The following is an 11,124-nucleotide window of genomic DNA, read 5'->3' on the forward strand; positions in this document are numbered from 1 at the left end:
GTACAACACGGCTTGAATGTGCGCTTCGTCCCGAACAATGACTGGCATCTTCGTCCCTTCAAGGATAGGCTGGAGTTCCTTGACATAGAAGCTGCCGAACGTCATGTTCTCCAAGTCCACCACGTGCTCCTTGTCTCTCGGGAAAGTCTACTTTGCCGCTGCTTGAAAAGACCTCTCTCGAGATTTCTTCAAGTACTGGCTCCAGCGGACCTTCATCTTGTCTCTCGTCACTTCAGCACCTGCATTACAGAACGTGGGAGGTTTCCAAGACGCCGAATCAACATTTCGGCGCGACCCCTGATGGTACGAGGCCTTCTCCCCCGGGTCGGCTGACCCTCAAACCAGGACGTCGATTCAGCACATCGACGCGTCCCCCTAATGTCACGAGGCCTTCTTCTTTGGGTATTTCGACCCTCGTTGTCTACTCCTCGGTGAGGTGGTAGACTCTCTTTTTGTCTCCCAGGCCACTTAGCAGCGTAGTTAGCCTGGGTCTTGTTCGCCCTCGGTTCTACCGAACCTTTACGCATTCTCCAAGGTTGCATCCCACGTTTCGGCGTCGGTATCACCCTCATAGCCGATATTCGAGGCTGTCCCTTTTCTTCGTCGCTCTACTGTCTTCACTATGATAGACCCCATTAGTAGCATCGATCCGTCACTCGGTTTCAGTACTACTAATGCTTTATGAAAGAACTGCATCCCGAGTACTAACTTGAATTCATCCAGCGGAACGGTGGTGAAGTCGAGCTCCCCTGCCCACTCACCCACTTGGACCGCGACCTTCTTAGCCACTCCTTGGACGCGTCTCAATTTCCCATTGACCGGCTTCAGGCAGCTGTTAGCACCCCGCAGAACTAGCCCTAACCGATCAGCTTCCTCTTTCGTAACAAAGTTGTGGGAGGCGCCCGAGTCGATCAAGGCTCGTGCTTTCTTCCCATTCACCATCAAGTCCACGTACATGAGCCCGTTGGATTTCTTGGCGCAGGAATCTTTTTTTTTTTGGTGAAATGTGAAAATATATTATAAATGATCAAAAACCGAATTACATAGGTTCATTCACCAAGCTATGACAAATAACCATTACAGCAACATAAAATACACAAACAAACTAAACACTAGCTTGTCTACATCCCTGTCAGTGCCCCTGGTAGCTGAAATTTAGAGGTAGCTAATTGTGGACGCGGGCCCACGGGGGCGCTTGGGAGGAAGAGAACAAGCGTTTGCATTTTTGTTGGAGTCGCCACCAATTTTTATGGGAAATTGGAACCGTTCGAATACCTCATGTCATGTCAAGACATAAAGTAGTGACATGAACACTAAGCAATCGTTACCCTTAGCATTCTATGTCTAGAATGACTCTCGTGGATGCCAATGAACACGGGTGTTCACAGAAATCTGGAGTAAGGGGTGAGGGTACGTATTAGGAAGCTCTTTTGATCGAACACCTAATCCCGCCCGCCTCGATAGCGGCCTCTACTAATGATTAGGGAAGTTATTCGTACTCGATATGTCGTCGATTATATGCATGCAATGCAACATCCAAGTTTTAATCCTAACATGTGAGAATCAGGCTAAGTCGGTGAACAATTAATTTAATATACAATTAATGTCAAAGTAGGATTTAAGGTTCAATTACATGTGAAAACATACAAATGATACAAGAAATATGATAAATACAATAAATAAAATTACAATAAAGAAAATTACAACGGATTTATTGATTTATGTCGAAAATACCTTTAAAACGGATAATTTGAGAAAAGGAATAAATAAAGAATAAAAGAATAAAAGAGAAAGTTAACGAATAGATTATAAGGAGATAATACGATTAGTAGTTAATTATACGAAAGCTAATTAATACGTCAAGACAAAAACGGAGTTCAGGAACAAAATTCAACCCGGAACAGGCGCAGCAGAGCTGCGTCCTTTGGAAGAGGTGCAGCAGTTGCTGCGTCTGTTCCTGACCTGAATTCTGGCTGTGAAGCCGGAATTGCGTGTGGTTAATACTCGTTGGTGAATTTAGTGATTGATTAAATTATTTACTCGGATGAAAGTGATTAATAGGTTATTAACATGTGAATAATAGTCATAAAAACAATTAAACATGGATGAGACGGAATTAAGATGGATTAATGACAAATTAACAAACTAAACCAATTAATTAGGTTAAATACAATGGATTAATGACGAATATATGATAGTGACGATAAATAACAGATGCAAATATGTCAACGATGAATTCCAGAAACTCAATATTGATGAATTGAATCTCTACAACCCGGATTGAATTTAATGACGAAAACCCGCAAATATGAGATTATAAGGGATTTAAGTCGGATTTATGATGGATAAAACGTGTTAATGATGATGATTAATATACATGTGGAATTAATATGCTATTATGTCAAAGAATTAACAAGAAACAAACGAAAATAAATAAGAAACGAACGAATTACAGAGGACGAAGGAAGAAGAAAGGAAGCAGGAACTGCGGCAACCTCACGAAGAGGCGCAGCATGAACTGCGCTCCTTCGAAGAGGCGCAGCAGTTGCTGCGTCCTTTCTCGACGGTCTGTCTTCTGGAAATCCGTAAAAAGGGGTTTTAAAGCATGGTTTTAGAAATCGGTTTTAAGAGGTATTTTCGACATAAACCTTACATTAATGATACAATAAAATAAATAACAATAATAAAAGAGAGATTTACACCCTCAGACTTACATGTTTGACGAAACGAGATGAACTAAGTTATCGATTAGTGATGCTCGACGCGAATGTAATGAAAGTGCCCTCGTAAGAAGAAAACGATTAGATTAATTAAGTTGATTGATGTGGAGTTGGTCAAATTGGTCGGTCATGCAAACGAGGCTGGTACTCAGAAGGATCCGAGCTTACGTGGTCGAATGTTCAAGCACGTAGACGCCAAAAAGTAAGAACAAAGGTCTAGAATGCAAAGGGAGAAGAGAAGGGCGGACACTCGCGTGAGAAATATGAGGATCGAATGCTCCTATTTATACTAATCACGTGAATGAATTAGGGTTTCGGAGACTCTTTGGAAGTGAATCTCGGAAAGATATAAAAAAGATACGAGAAATACGCAGAAAAGGACCTGGGAAGAGGCGCAGCAGCCACTGCGTCTCTTGGAAGAGGCGCAGCACCTGCTGCATCTGTTCCCAAGTGGTTTCCTCCTGCGGAAGAAAGATTTCCGTGTTTAAATTATGGAATAAAGGGATAATTCGGTTTTCCTTAATATTTTGTGTGAATATTACCGGAAATTATTTACCAAAGAATAAAGATTGTGAAATATTTATAAAAATATGGAATAGAAATATCCGGAACATTCCAGAACATTCTGACTCGGGATTTAACGGTTATCATAAAATGAAGACGGTTTTAGGCCCGGACTCCAAATGAACTCTAATTACTGCCAAAACGACCGTATCGGCACGTAGATGACAACCAAGAGGTAGACATTAATATTTGAGCGATCACTTGATGATAAACTTACGAACTGTCACAAATCGTTCCGCGTACCAAACATGCGGCCCAATCATCACCGGGTGGTTTGCGGGAGGTGCAGAAATGAGGTATCTACAGAGCCCCCACTTTGACTGAGGCTTGGACAAGGCGAAAGTCAAAGTATAGCCATCAGGTCAATCGAAGATTACAACCTGACTACTATGGCGACGCGAGGCGGCTCAAGGGGTCTGAGCCAAGGACCTGTCGTCGGGAACATTTTAGAGTCTGTCGACTATCGGGGAGGGTCGTTTAAAGTCCATTAGACTACGTAAGGAGGCTCACCAGCCATAAGAAGAGACCATACCTGAGACTTCTTTCTCGAGATGCTTACGGAGGTGCATAAGAGCTAAGGGTAAGACCTAAAAGATATATAAGGATTGGTGCTAGGGTGTGGGGCCCTAAAGGAAAGCATCGGCAGGAAGGAGGCTCGAATATAAGTTTAAACTAAAGGGTAGCTAAGGCTTGAGTGTAGGAACCCTACTGGTTTGGGAACTTATGAAGAACGACATCCTTATCGCACTCCGAGGGGAAACAAGAAATATTGTGGGTAGCAGGACACAGGCGGGAGCTGCTGGGAGAAATCTGTTCGTGTTCAGCTTCAAACAAACTTCGGAAGAAATAGGGGCTGGTGTTGATCTCCATGTCTCGAGAGGTAATGTCTATCCACTTACTCTCGTTGGGGAACATAATCGGGAACTAATATCCATCTCTCGAGAGGGAAATTCTATCCGCTTACTCTCGTTGGGGAAATACAATGAAGGCGTGTCGAAACACCTGTGAAGGAACATCTGCTCGTTGTGACAAGCAAGGTCTTGGAAGCGATAAATAACGTGTAATAGTCTGCTGCTGGCTTAGAAATGCGGGCCGGAACGAAAGATAATCGTCAAACGGACCAAAAGGATAAAATAGCATCGGGGAAGAGGCGCACCAAAGATGGGCCCACACATAACGAATTTTTGAAAACTCGTAAGGAGGGAACACCAGGAAGAGGCGCAGCAAGAGCTGCGTCTCTTGGAAGAGGCGCAGCGCCTGCTGCGTCTGTTCCCAAGGGTGTATCTTCTGCGTAAAAACGCGATAAACAGAGGGATTGTTTTATTTGTTTCGAAACACAAATCACACAATATTCTCTCAAATCCTAACCCTTTCCGCCAAGGTTTGATCCAAAAGCTTGCATTAATCATGACTAATCGAGGTATGTGTCTCATTCTTGCATTAATCTTCTGTATTTGCTCAATTTGGATCGAAAAAATTAGGGTTTTCAACCCAATTAAATCGAAAATTTGGGGCTTTTCCCCCAAACGGATTTACCTTGTGAAATTGGTATTAGAAACGGATAATTGGTAATATAAGGAACATAACCATGTATTTGTTTCGAATTCTCGTTGAGCTTTGAGCATTTGAGTGAAATTGAGACGGTTTCACAGCTAAACCGTAAATTGCTTCGAAAATAGCATTAGGCTTGCCCATTTGCGATGAAACTTGATATTTGAGATCCTTGGATGACGGGTAAACTTCCTACCATCTCGGAATTTTGGTTTGTGACGGCTTTTTCAGGACACTTTTCTAGGGCATAATCAACGTTATAACGAAATGCTGCCGAAATCTCGGCTCGAACCCGGAACTAGGCTTCAAATTGAGCTTGACTTGACCCTAATTACCACGTGAGTGATCGGGTTTATGAGAATATTGCCAAAGATGGCGAGAAAAGAGCAATTTCAGGGCTTCTGAAGGCTCGAAAATCCCTTAACTAAGACTCGTCGTCACGTGACGCGGCCAAAACTTGCTTTAATGTTACAGGTGATGAGGCTTATACTTCTGGGAGAGCTCCCATGGAGATAGACGCTGTCGTGGTCGAGGAGGCTTTGGAGCAAGCCTTCACCGCCGCGGTGATGGCTGCTGGGGACGAGATCCCTGAGGAGGAGGCTGTTGAGGAGGAGGAGGCCCCGAGACGGGCCAACGTTGGACGAGGAGGTCGTCAGCTGAGAGGAGCTCCCGCGTGGGCTGAGACTTGGGAGAGCAGACACCTGCTCTGGGCTGCAGAGGGTTACCTGTCCTACAGAACGGTGAAGAGCTTGGTAAATAGGAATTCATTACTCATTACCTTCTTCTTTCATTTGACTCATTTATATCTCGTCCAATTCTTATTCAAAACTAAAGATAGCTTTTGTTTCAAATCACAATAGGAGGCCGGGAACATCAGGTCGTTCTCGGGTTACACGACATCGATGGAGTGCTATGAGCGGCTGTCGGCGGAGGAGCGCGCCATGATCGAGCGTGGAGCGTTTGGTGCTTTGGTGCAGGTTTGGAAGGATATCGCGAAGAGGAAGCTGCGGTCTAACCTTAGCCTGGTCCGCGCTTTCTTGGACCGATTCTGGGATACGACTTCTACTTTTCACATGCCTTTTGGTGAGGTGGGAGTCACTCTGGAGGACTACGGCATAATTTCTGGTCTGCCGTGTGGGACTAAGGCTGTGGAGTGGTCGGAGACTGCCATGAGGGTAGACTCGGCCGAGGCTAAGAGGTTGATCGGCTGGAACTTGTCGTCGAGGGCTGCTACAGTGCCGGGTTTGGTACCCAGTTCCTACGTTCGAGACTACTTTGCGGGAAAGATCCCGGCGCTGGTGACGATTGATGGGAGGGAGACGGCTCCTCCTCCTTGTACAGCTGAGCAGAGGGCCCGTTTGTGGCTTTGGTGGTTTCTGTCTTCGATTTACCTCGGAGACAAGGGAGAGAGGTTGTCGACGAAGCTTCTTCCCTTCCTTTATGACCTGAGCTCCCTAGAGCGTTGGGACTGGGTCACTGCTGGTTTTGCGGTCCTCATCCGCTTCATGAGGGCCATGGTTCGTCCGGAGTTGATGGAGAAGGGGACTTCCCCTGGTGCTGTCAACCCTGGACTACTTTTGGAGGTATGAACCTTCATTTAGGCTAAAATCCATTCTTTTCCTATCCAATTACGAAATATCGTTATTGACTATCTCGTTCTGCAGGCGTGGGTGTACTCCTACTTTCCGGGCCTCGCGCCCAAGAGGACGGAGCCGCTGGAGAAGGCCTATCCCGTGGTGAGGGATTGGGTGATGTGCAGGACGAAGAGCAAGCATTCTTCTCACGGTGTCTACCGGCGGGACGTGAACGCTCTTTAGATAGACAGCGTAGGCATCTCACTTATATTCATTTTCTTTTTTTATTGCTTTTAAATTCGATCATAAGAATGATTCCTTGTTTATCTTGTCCCAGTGGGTGCCCAGGCCTTGGGCGGAGTACGCTGGAGTGCCTCCTTTCGTGGCTGAGGTCCTTCGACCTAGGAGTTTGAGTCGGCTGCTGTTGAGGACGTCGATGGGTCCTGTGTGGTACTTGGGCGAGCGTTTGGCTCGTCAGTGCTCTCGGGATGTGTTGACGGTTCCTATCGATCCTCCTAGGACGATGTTCGGGGAGCCTTCTGAGGCAGAGAGGGGGGCCGACTTGGCTGGCGCTAGTGGTGACGCCCTCCTTCTTCTTGGCGAGGACTACTCGGCGTTCCTCTACTGGAGGTTGGCGTACTGACCGGTGGTGGTGAGCATCTTACTCTTCTTTATTCTTGAATTTTGAGAACTACGATGAAAGATCATCGATTAATGAGAAGTATTTGACTTTGCAGGAGGTTGAGGCGGCGGGCATCGAGCCCCCAGAGTACCCCGAGACCCTCGAGTACACTGACGTGGCCGGGAGGACGACGATCTCCGAGCTGCGTGACTTTGACGTGGCTGTGACGGATGCTGGCCTGGACGATTGGCAGCATCTGATTCGGAGGGTGTGTGACACCCTCATATATTGCGGAAAAATAAACACGTAATTCTAGAATAAAACTGCATGGATATGTTTGTAATAGGTTCATTTGGGTAAAAACCTGTAATTTTTAAAACCTGAACCTGTTATAAAGATATCCAAATTGGAAGGTGTCAAACATACAAGGTCTAACTAGAAGAGTCAAAACATAACCATCGCTAAAGTCGCGAATAGCAAATTATACAGCCAAATGTAAAGAGGTAGACATATGTCCCTAAAATGTATGTGACATAAAAAGTGTTTAAGGGTCACAATATAATAAAGTTAATCTAGGTTCCAAGGTTACTTTGCTCGCTAGCTCGTCCATGTACCCCATATATGCATCACCTACCTGTCATTCGCATTTTATACAAATACGAAAGCCACAGTCAGTGGGGAGTAACTCCGAGTTCTCCCAGCCACGAAATGTCATAATTAATATAACATGTAAACATAAGAATATGAATACGAATCACACAATGCCTTAGCATATAGATGCTAGACAATCGTGCTTATCATGTGAACAACAATATAACAACACATAGTCCTAGCATATGAATACTAGACCGACTCATACTACACTATCATGTGAATCACATAACATCCAGGAATCCAAACTCTATCAACCATAGCCGGCTTGCATCTCACCTTCTATGATTCATAGAATCATCAAACAAGAAAGGGCAATATATCAAAGACAGGCATAAGTTCTTAGTCCCGTCAATAGTCACTCAGAACTCGAGTGTATACCACGAGGTAGGGAAGGTAATCGAACCGGTATCTTGGCTCGAGGTTCTATCAAAACATGGCCAAGATACAACACAACCCTAGCCTAAAATCTGCTTGAGACCTAGACATGCGTATACACACCACCGCACCCAAGACCCACAATTTTTTAAAAACAAAGTGAGTACCCTAAGGAGTCCACCAAAGGGTTGGCTAGTACTTAAGTTGACCACTTACTCTCAAAATAAGTAACGAGGTAATGCCCCAACTTGGATATAAACCCACCAAGTCGGGAACACAAAGGCTATTAAGCGGTGAACATACACTCGTCAAAGACTATAATGACCTATCTATGATGAAGGCCGAAATACTCACCTAGGACCTAGTCCCGACTAGTCCCGACTTGAATACTTTAGCCCACACCATACAAGACAAGTAGGATACCCAATTCAGCTGACAATCCAACAATATCTCCATTATCAATAATAATCCAAATTCCAGCTAACCGTTAATTTCATAATTCATGAGAACAAGCTAAAATGGCAAAGAGGCAATAAGATCAAGTATAAGGCGACCAATTCATCCAACAACCAACATGTGAAATGATAACTACAAATATCAAGACATAACATAAAATTTCCAATAACAACCAATCTCACCTCAAAGACAAACCCTCGACCCGAGTCCCGCGACGGGTCATCGGTCAAATCGAGGCTGACTGGTTTAAACCTAGTTTGACCAAACTCGTTCGGTCAATCTGCCCACTCGAGTCTTGGCTGCTTTGGCCCAAATTACAAATTTTATCGCAATATTATTCTCATGCTATTTCTAATTTCTATCATGTGAAAAACGAAAGTAACACATTATCAATCACCTAAACACTTAACAAACAACAGGCACACATTAACTACTAATGTGACATTAATTCGTCGAGTAACTCGGAATAGTTACCTTACGCTAGCAAAGAGACAAGTAATAACTTGAGAAAGCTTCTAAAACCCAAAATTACTCTTCATCTTCAACCACATATGAGCCACCTAAAATAATTATGTGAAAGGACGATATTAACGAATTATCTTTATATAAAATATGAGACGGAAATTAATTTAATTATATTTTAAATAAACCAAACTAGCGTCAAAACAATTTATGGACACGGCTCAAAAGTTATTATGACAACCTCAAACTCGGCCTAACCACCAACTACACATGGCCTCAAACTCGTGACTTAGCTAGGCCACTGCCAAGGCCACGACTAGGCCACGGGAGTCCGACACGACCACCACCCGACTACCCATAGCCACCCTTCAACCTACTTCATAACCCGACCCAAAAATCGGTCAAAACAGAACCCAAAAGATGCCTAAGTTCGACCCCAACTCCAGTCCTCAAATGCAAAGTGAAAACCCACGATGACGGCTCTCGTCCCCGCCCCCAAAACAGTACCAATCGTCCCCTTAAGACTCCATTCTCGCGCCTAAAAACAGTCCTAGCTGAGCCAACTAAGTCAGCATTTAAAACGGTTTTAGAGTGGAAATCCACAAGTATAAAGCAACTCAAAAACAGACCCTAAAGACTACAAAAATCGCCCCAACACAGAGTCCAAATTAGTCCAAAACAATCCCTACATGTCAGTATACACCGTCTTAAATATACCACTTACTAGCTAGCATCCCAAATGATCCCTAGAGGTCAGTATACACCGTCTCAATCATCTCCACATATCAGTATACACCGTCTCAACTATACAACTGACTAATTAACATCCATAAGGATCCCTATATATAATTATACATCGTCTCAATTATAAAACAGACTAACCAGCATTCGAAATAAACATATTTTTACAAGTAAAAACGAGTAATCCGTTATCGTTACCTTTTTAATCTTCTACCAGACCGTCTATTTTAGTACATACAACCGTCTTATAATAAATAAAGCTGAAAATATAAATGGGTTTGTAAAAATACAAGACGAAAATGAATTTTACTTACAACGGATTGACGAGAACGACGAAAGGAGCGCTATGGAACAAAAATAGTTGAAAACGGATGACAAACGGAGCATCAGTATCAATTTTGAAGATCAAAATTAAAACGAAGGAAAAGAAGAACAAAGAAGGGAAGAAGAAGACGAAGGGATGAAGAAATGAGGCAGCAGCCTGCCAGCCTGCTATTTATTATACGTACGTTTCTTCGTCGTTAAGAAACTTCGATCGTTATTAAAACCGTTTCGAGTTAAATTTAACCGATTTAAGTAAAAGTTTCAGTAATAAAACGGAATCAATAATAAATAAATTTAATGAGTGAAAATAAAATAAACTCAGCTAGTTAACGTAAATAATACAATATCAGCTTGAATCGGAATTATTAGCGATTTTTACAAAACTAACGGATATTAATAAAAATTGCTAATTTAGTGAAATAAGCTCAAAATAGCTAATTGGACGGTTTTGTTCCCAAAATCCATCTCGGGTTTACTTAAAACAACTTTCATAAGGACTCGTAAAGAAACGGAAATTATTAAATAAATAAACTCGAACTAATTCCAATAAACTCGAACTAACTTTAAATAAACTTATTAATGATTATTAAAATTAACGTATCGAATTATGATGAAATTAATTAATTAGCTAAGCATATATATATAAATCGTTAAATGATGTAATTAAATTCAAAATAGCAATTAAAAGAATTTTATCCAACTTAATAAAATACGGGGTGTTACAATCACCCCATCTTTTAAAAAGTTTCGTCCTCGAAACTTGAAAGTATAAATGAAAGGTTATAAAAATAAAACTGGAATTGGAATCGGTAACCAAAACATTTTAAAGGTTATTTATCGTAAGAATCAAAATTCTTTCAAAAGTTTCAAATAAAATTTTTAACGTAACGATTCTCATCGGAGGAACGGAAGTGTTCTCGTTGCGCATTCAAGAACATCACATTCCAAATCCAAGATAAGGTCAAAGGCAAATCATTTGTATAAATCAAAAATCAAAATACTTTCGAAAACATTAATGAAGAGTTTTCAAAAGTATAAGTCTCATTCATGAAACGAAATTGCCCTTGTCGTGCACACAAGA

Source organism: Silene latifolia, chromosome 5, assembly GCF_048544455.1.
Source record: "Silene latifolia isolate original U9 population chromosome 5, ASM4854445v1, whole genome shotgun sequence".
Lineage (NCBI taxonomy): Eukaryota > Viridiplantae > Streptophyta > Magnoliopsida > Caryophyllales > Caryophyllaceae > Silene > Silene latifolia.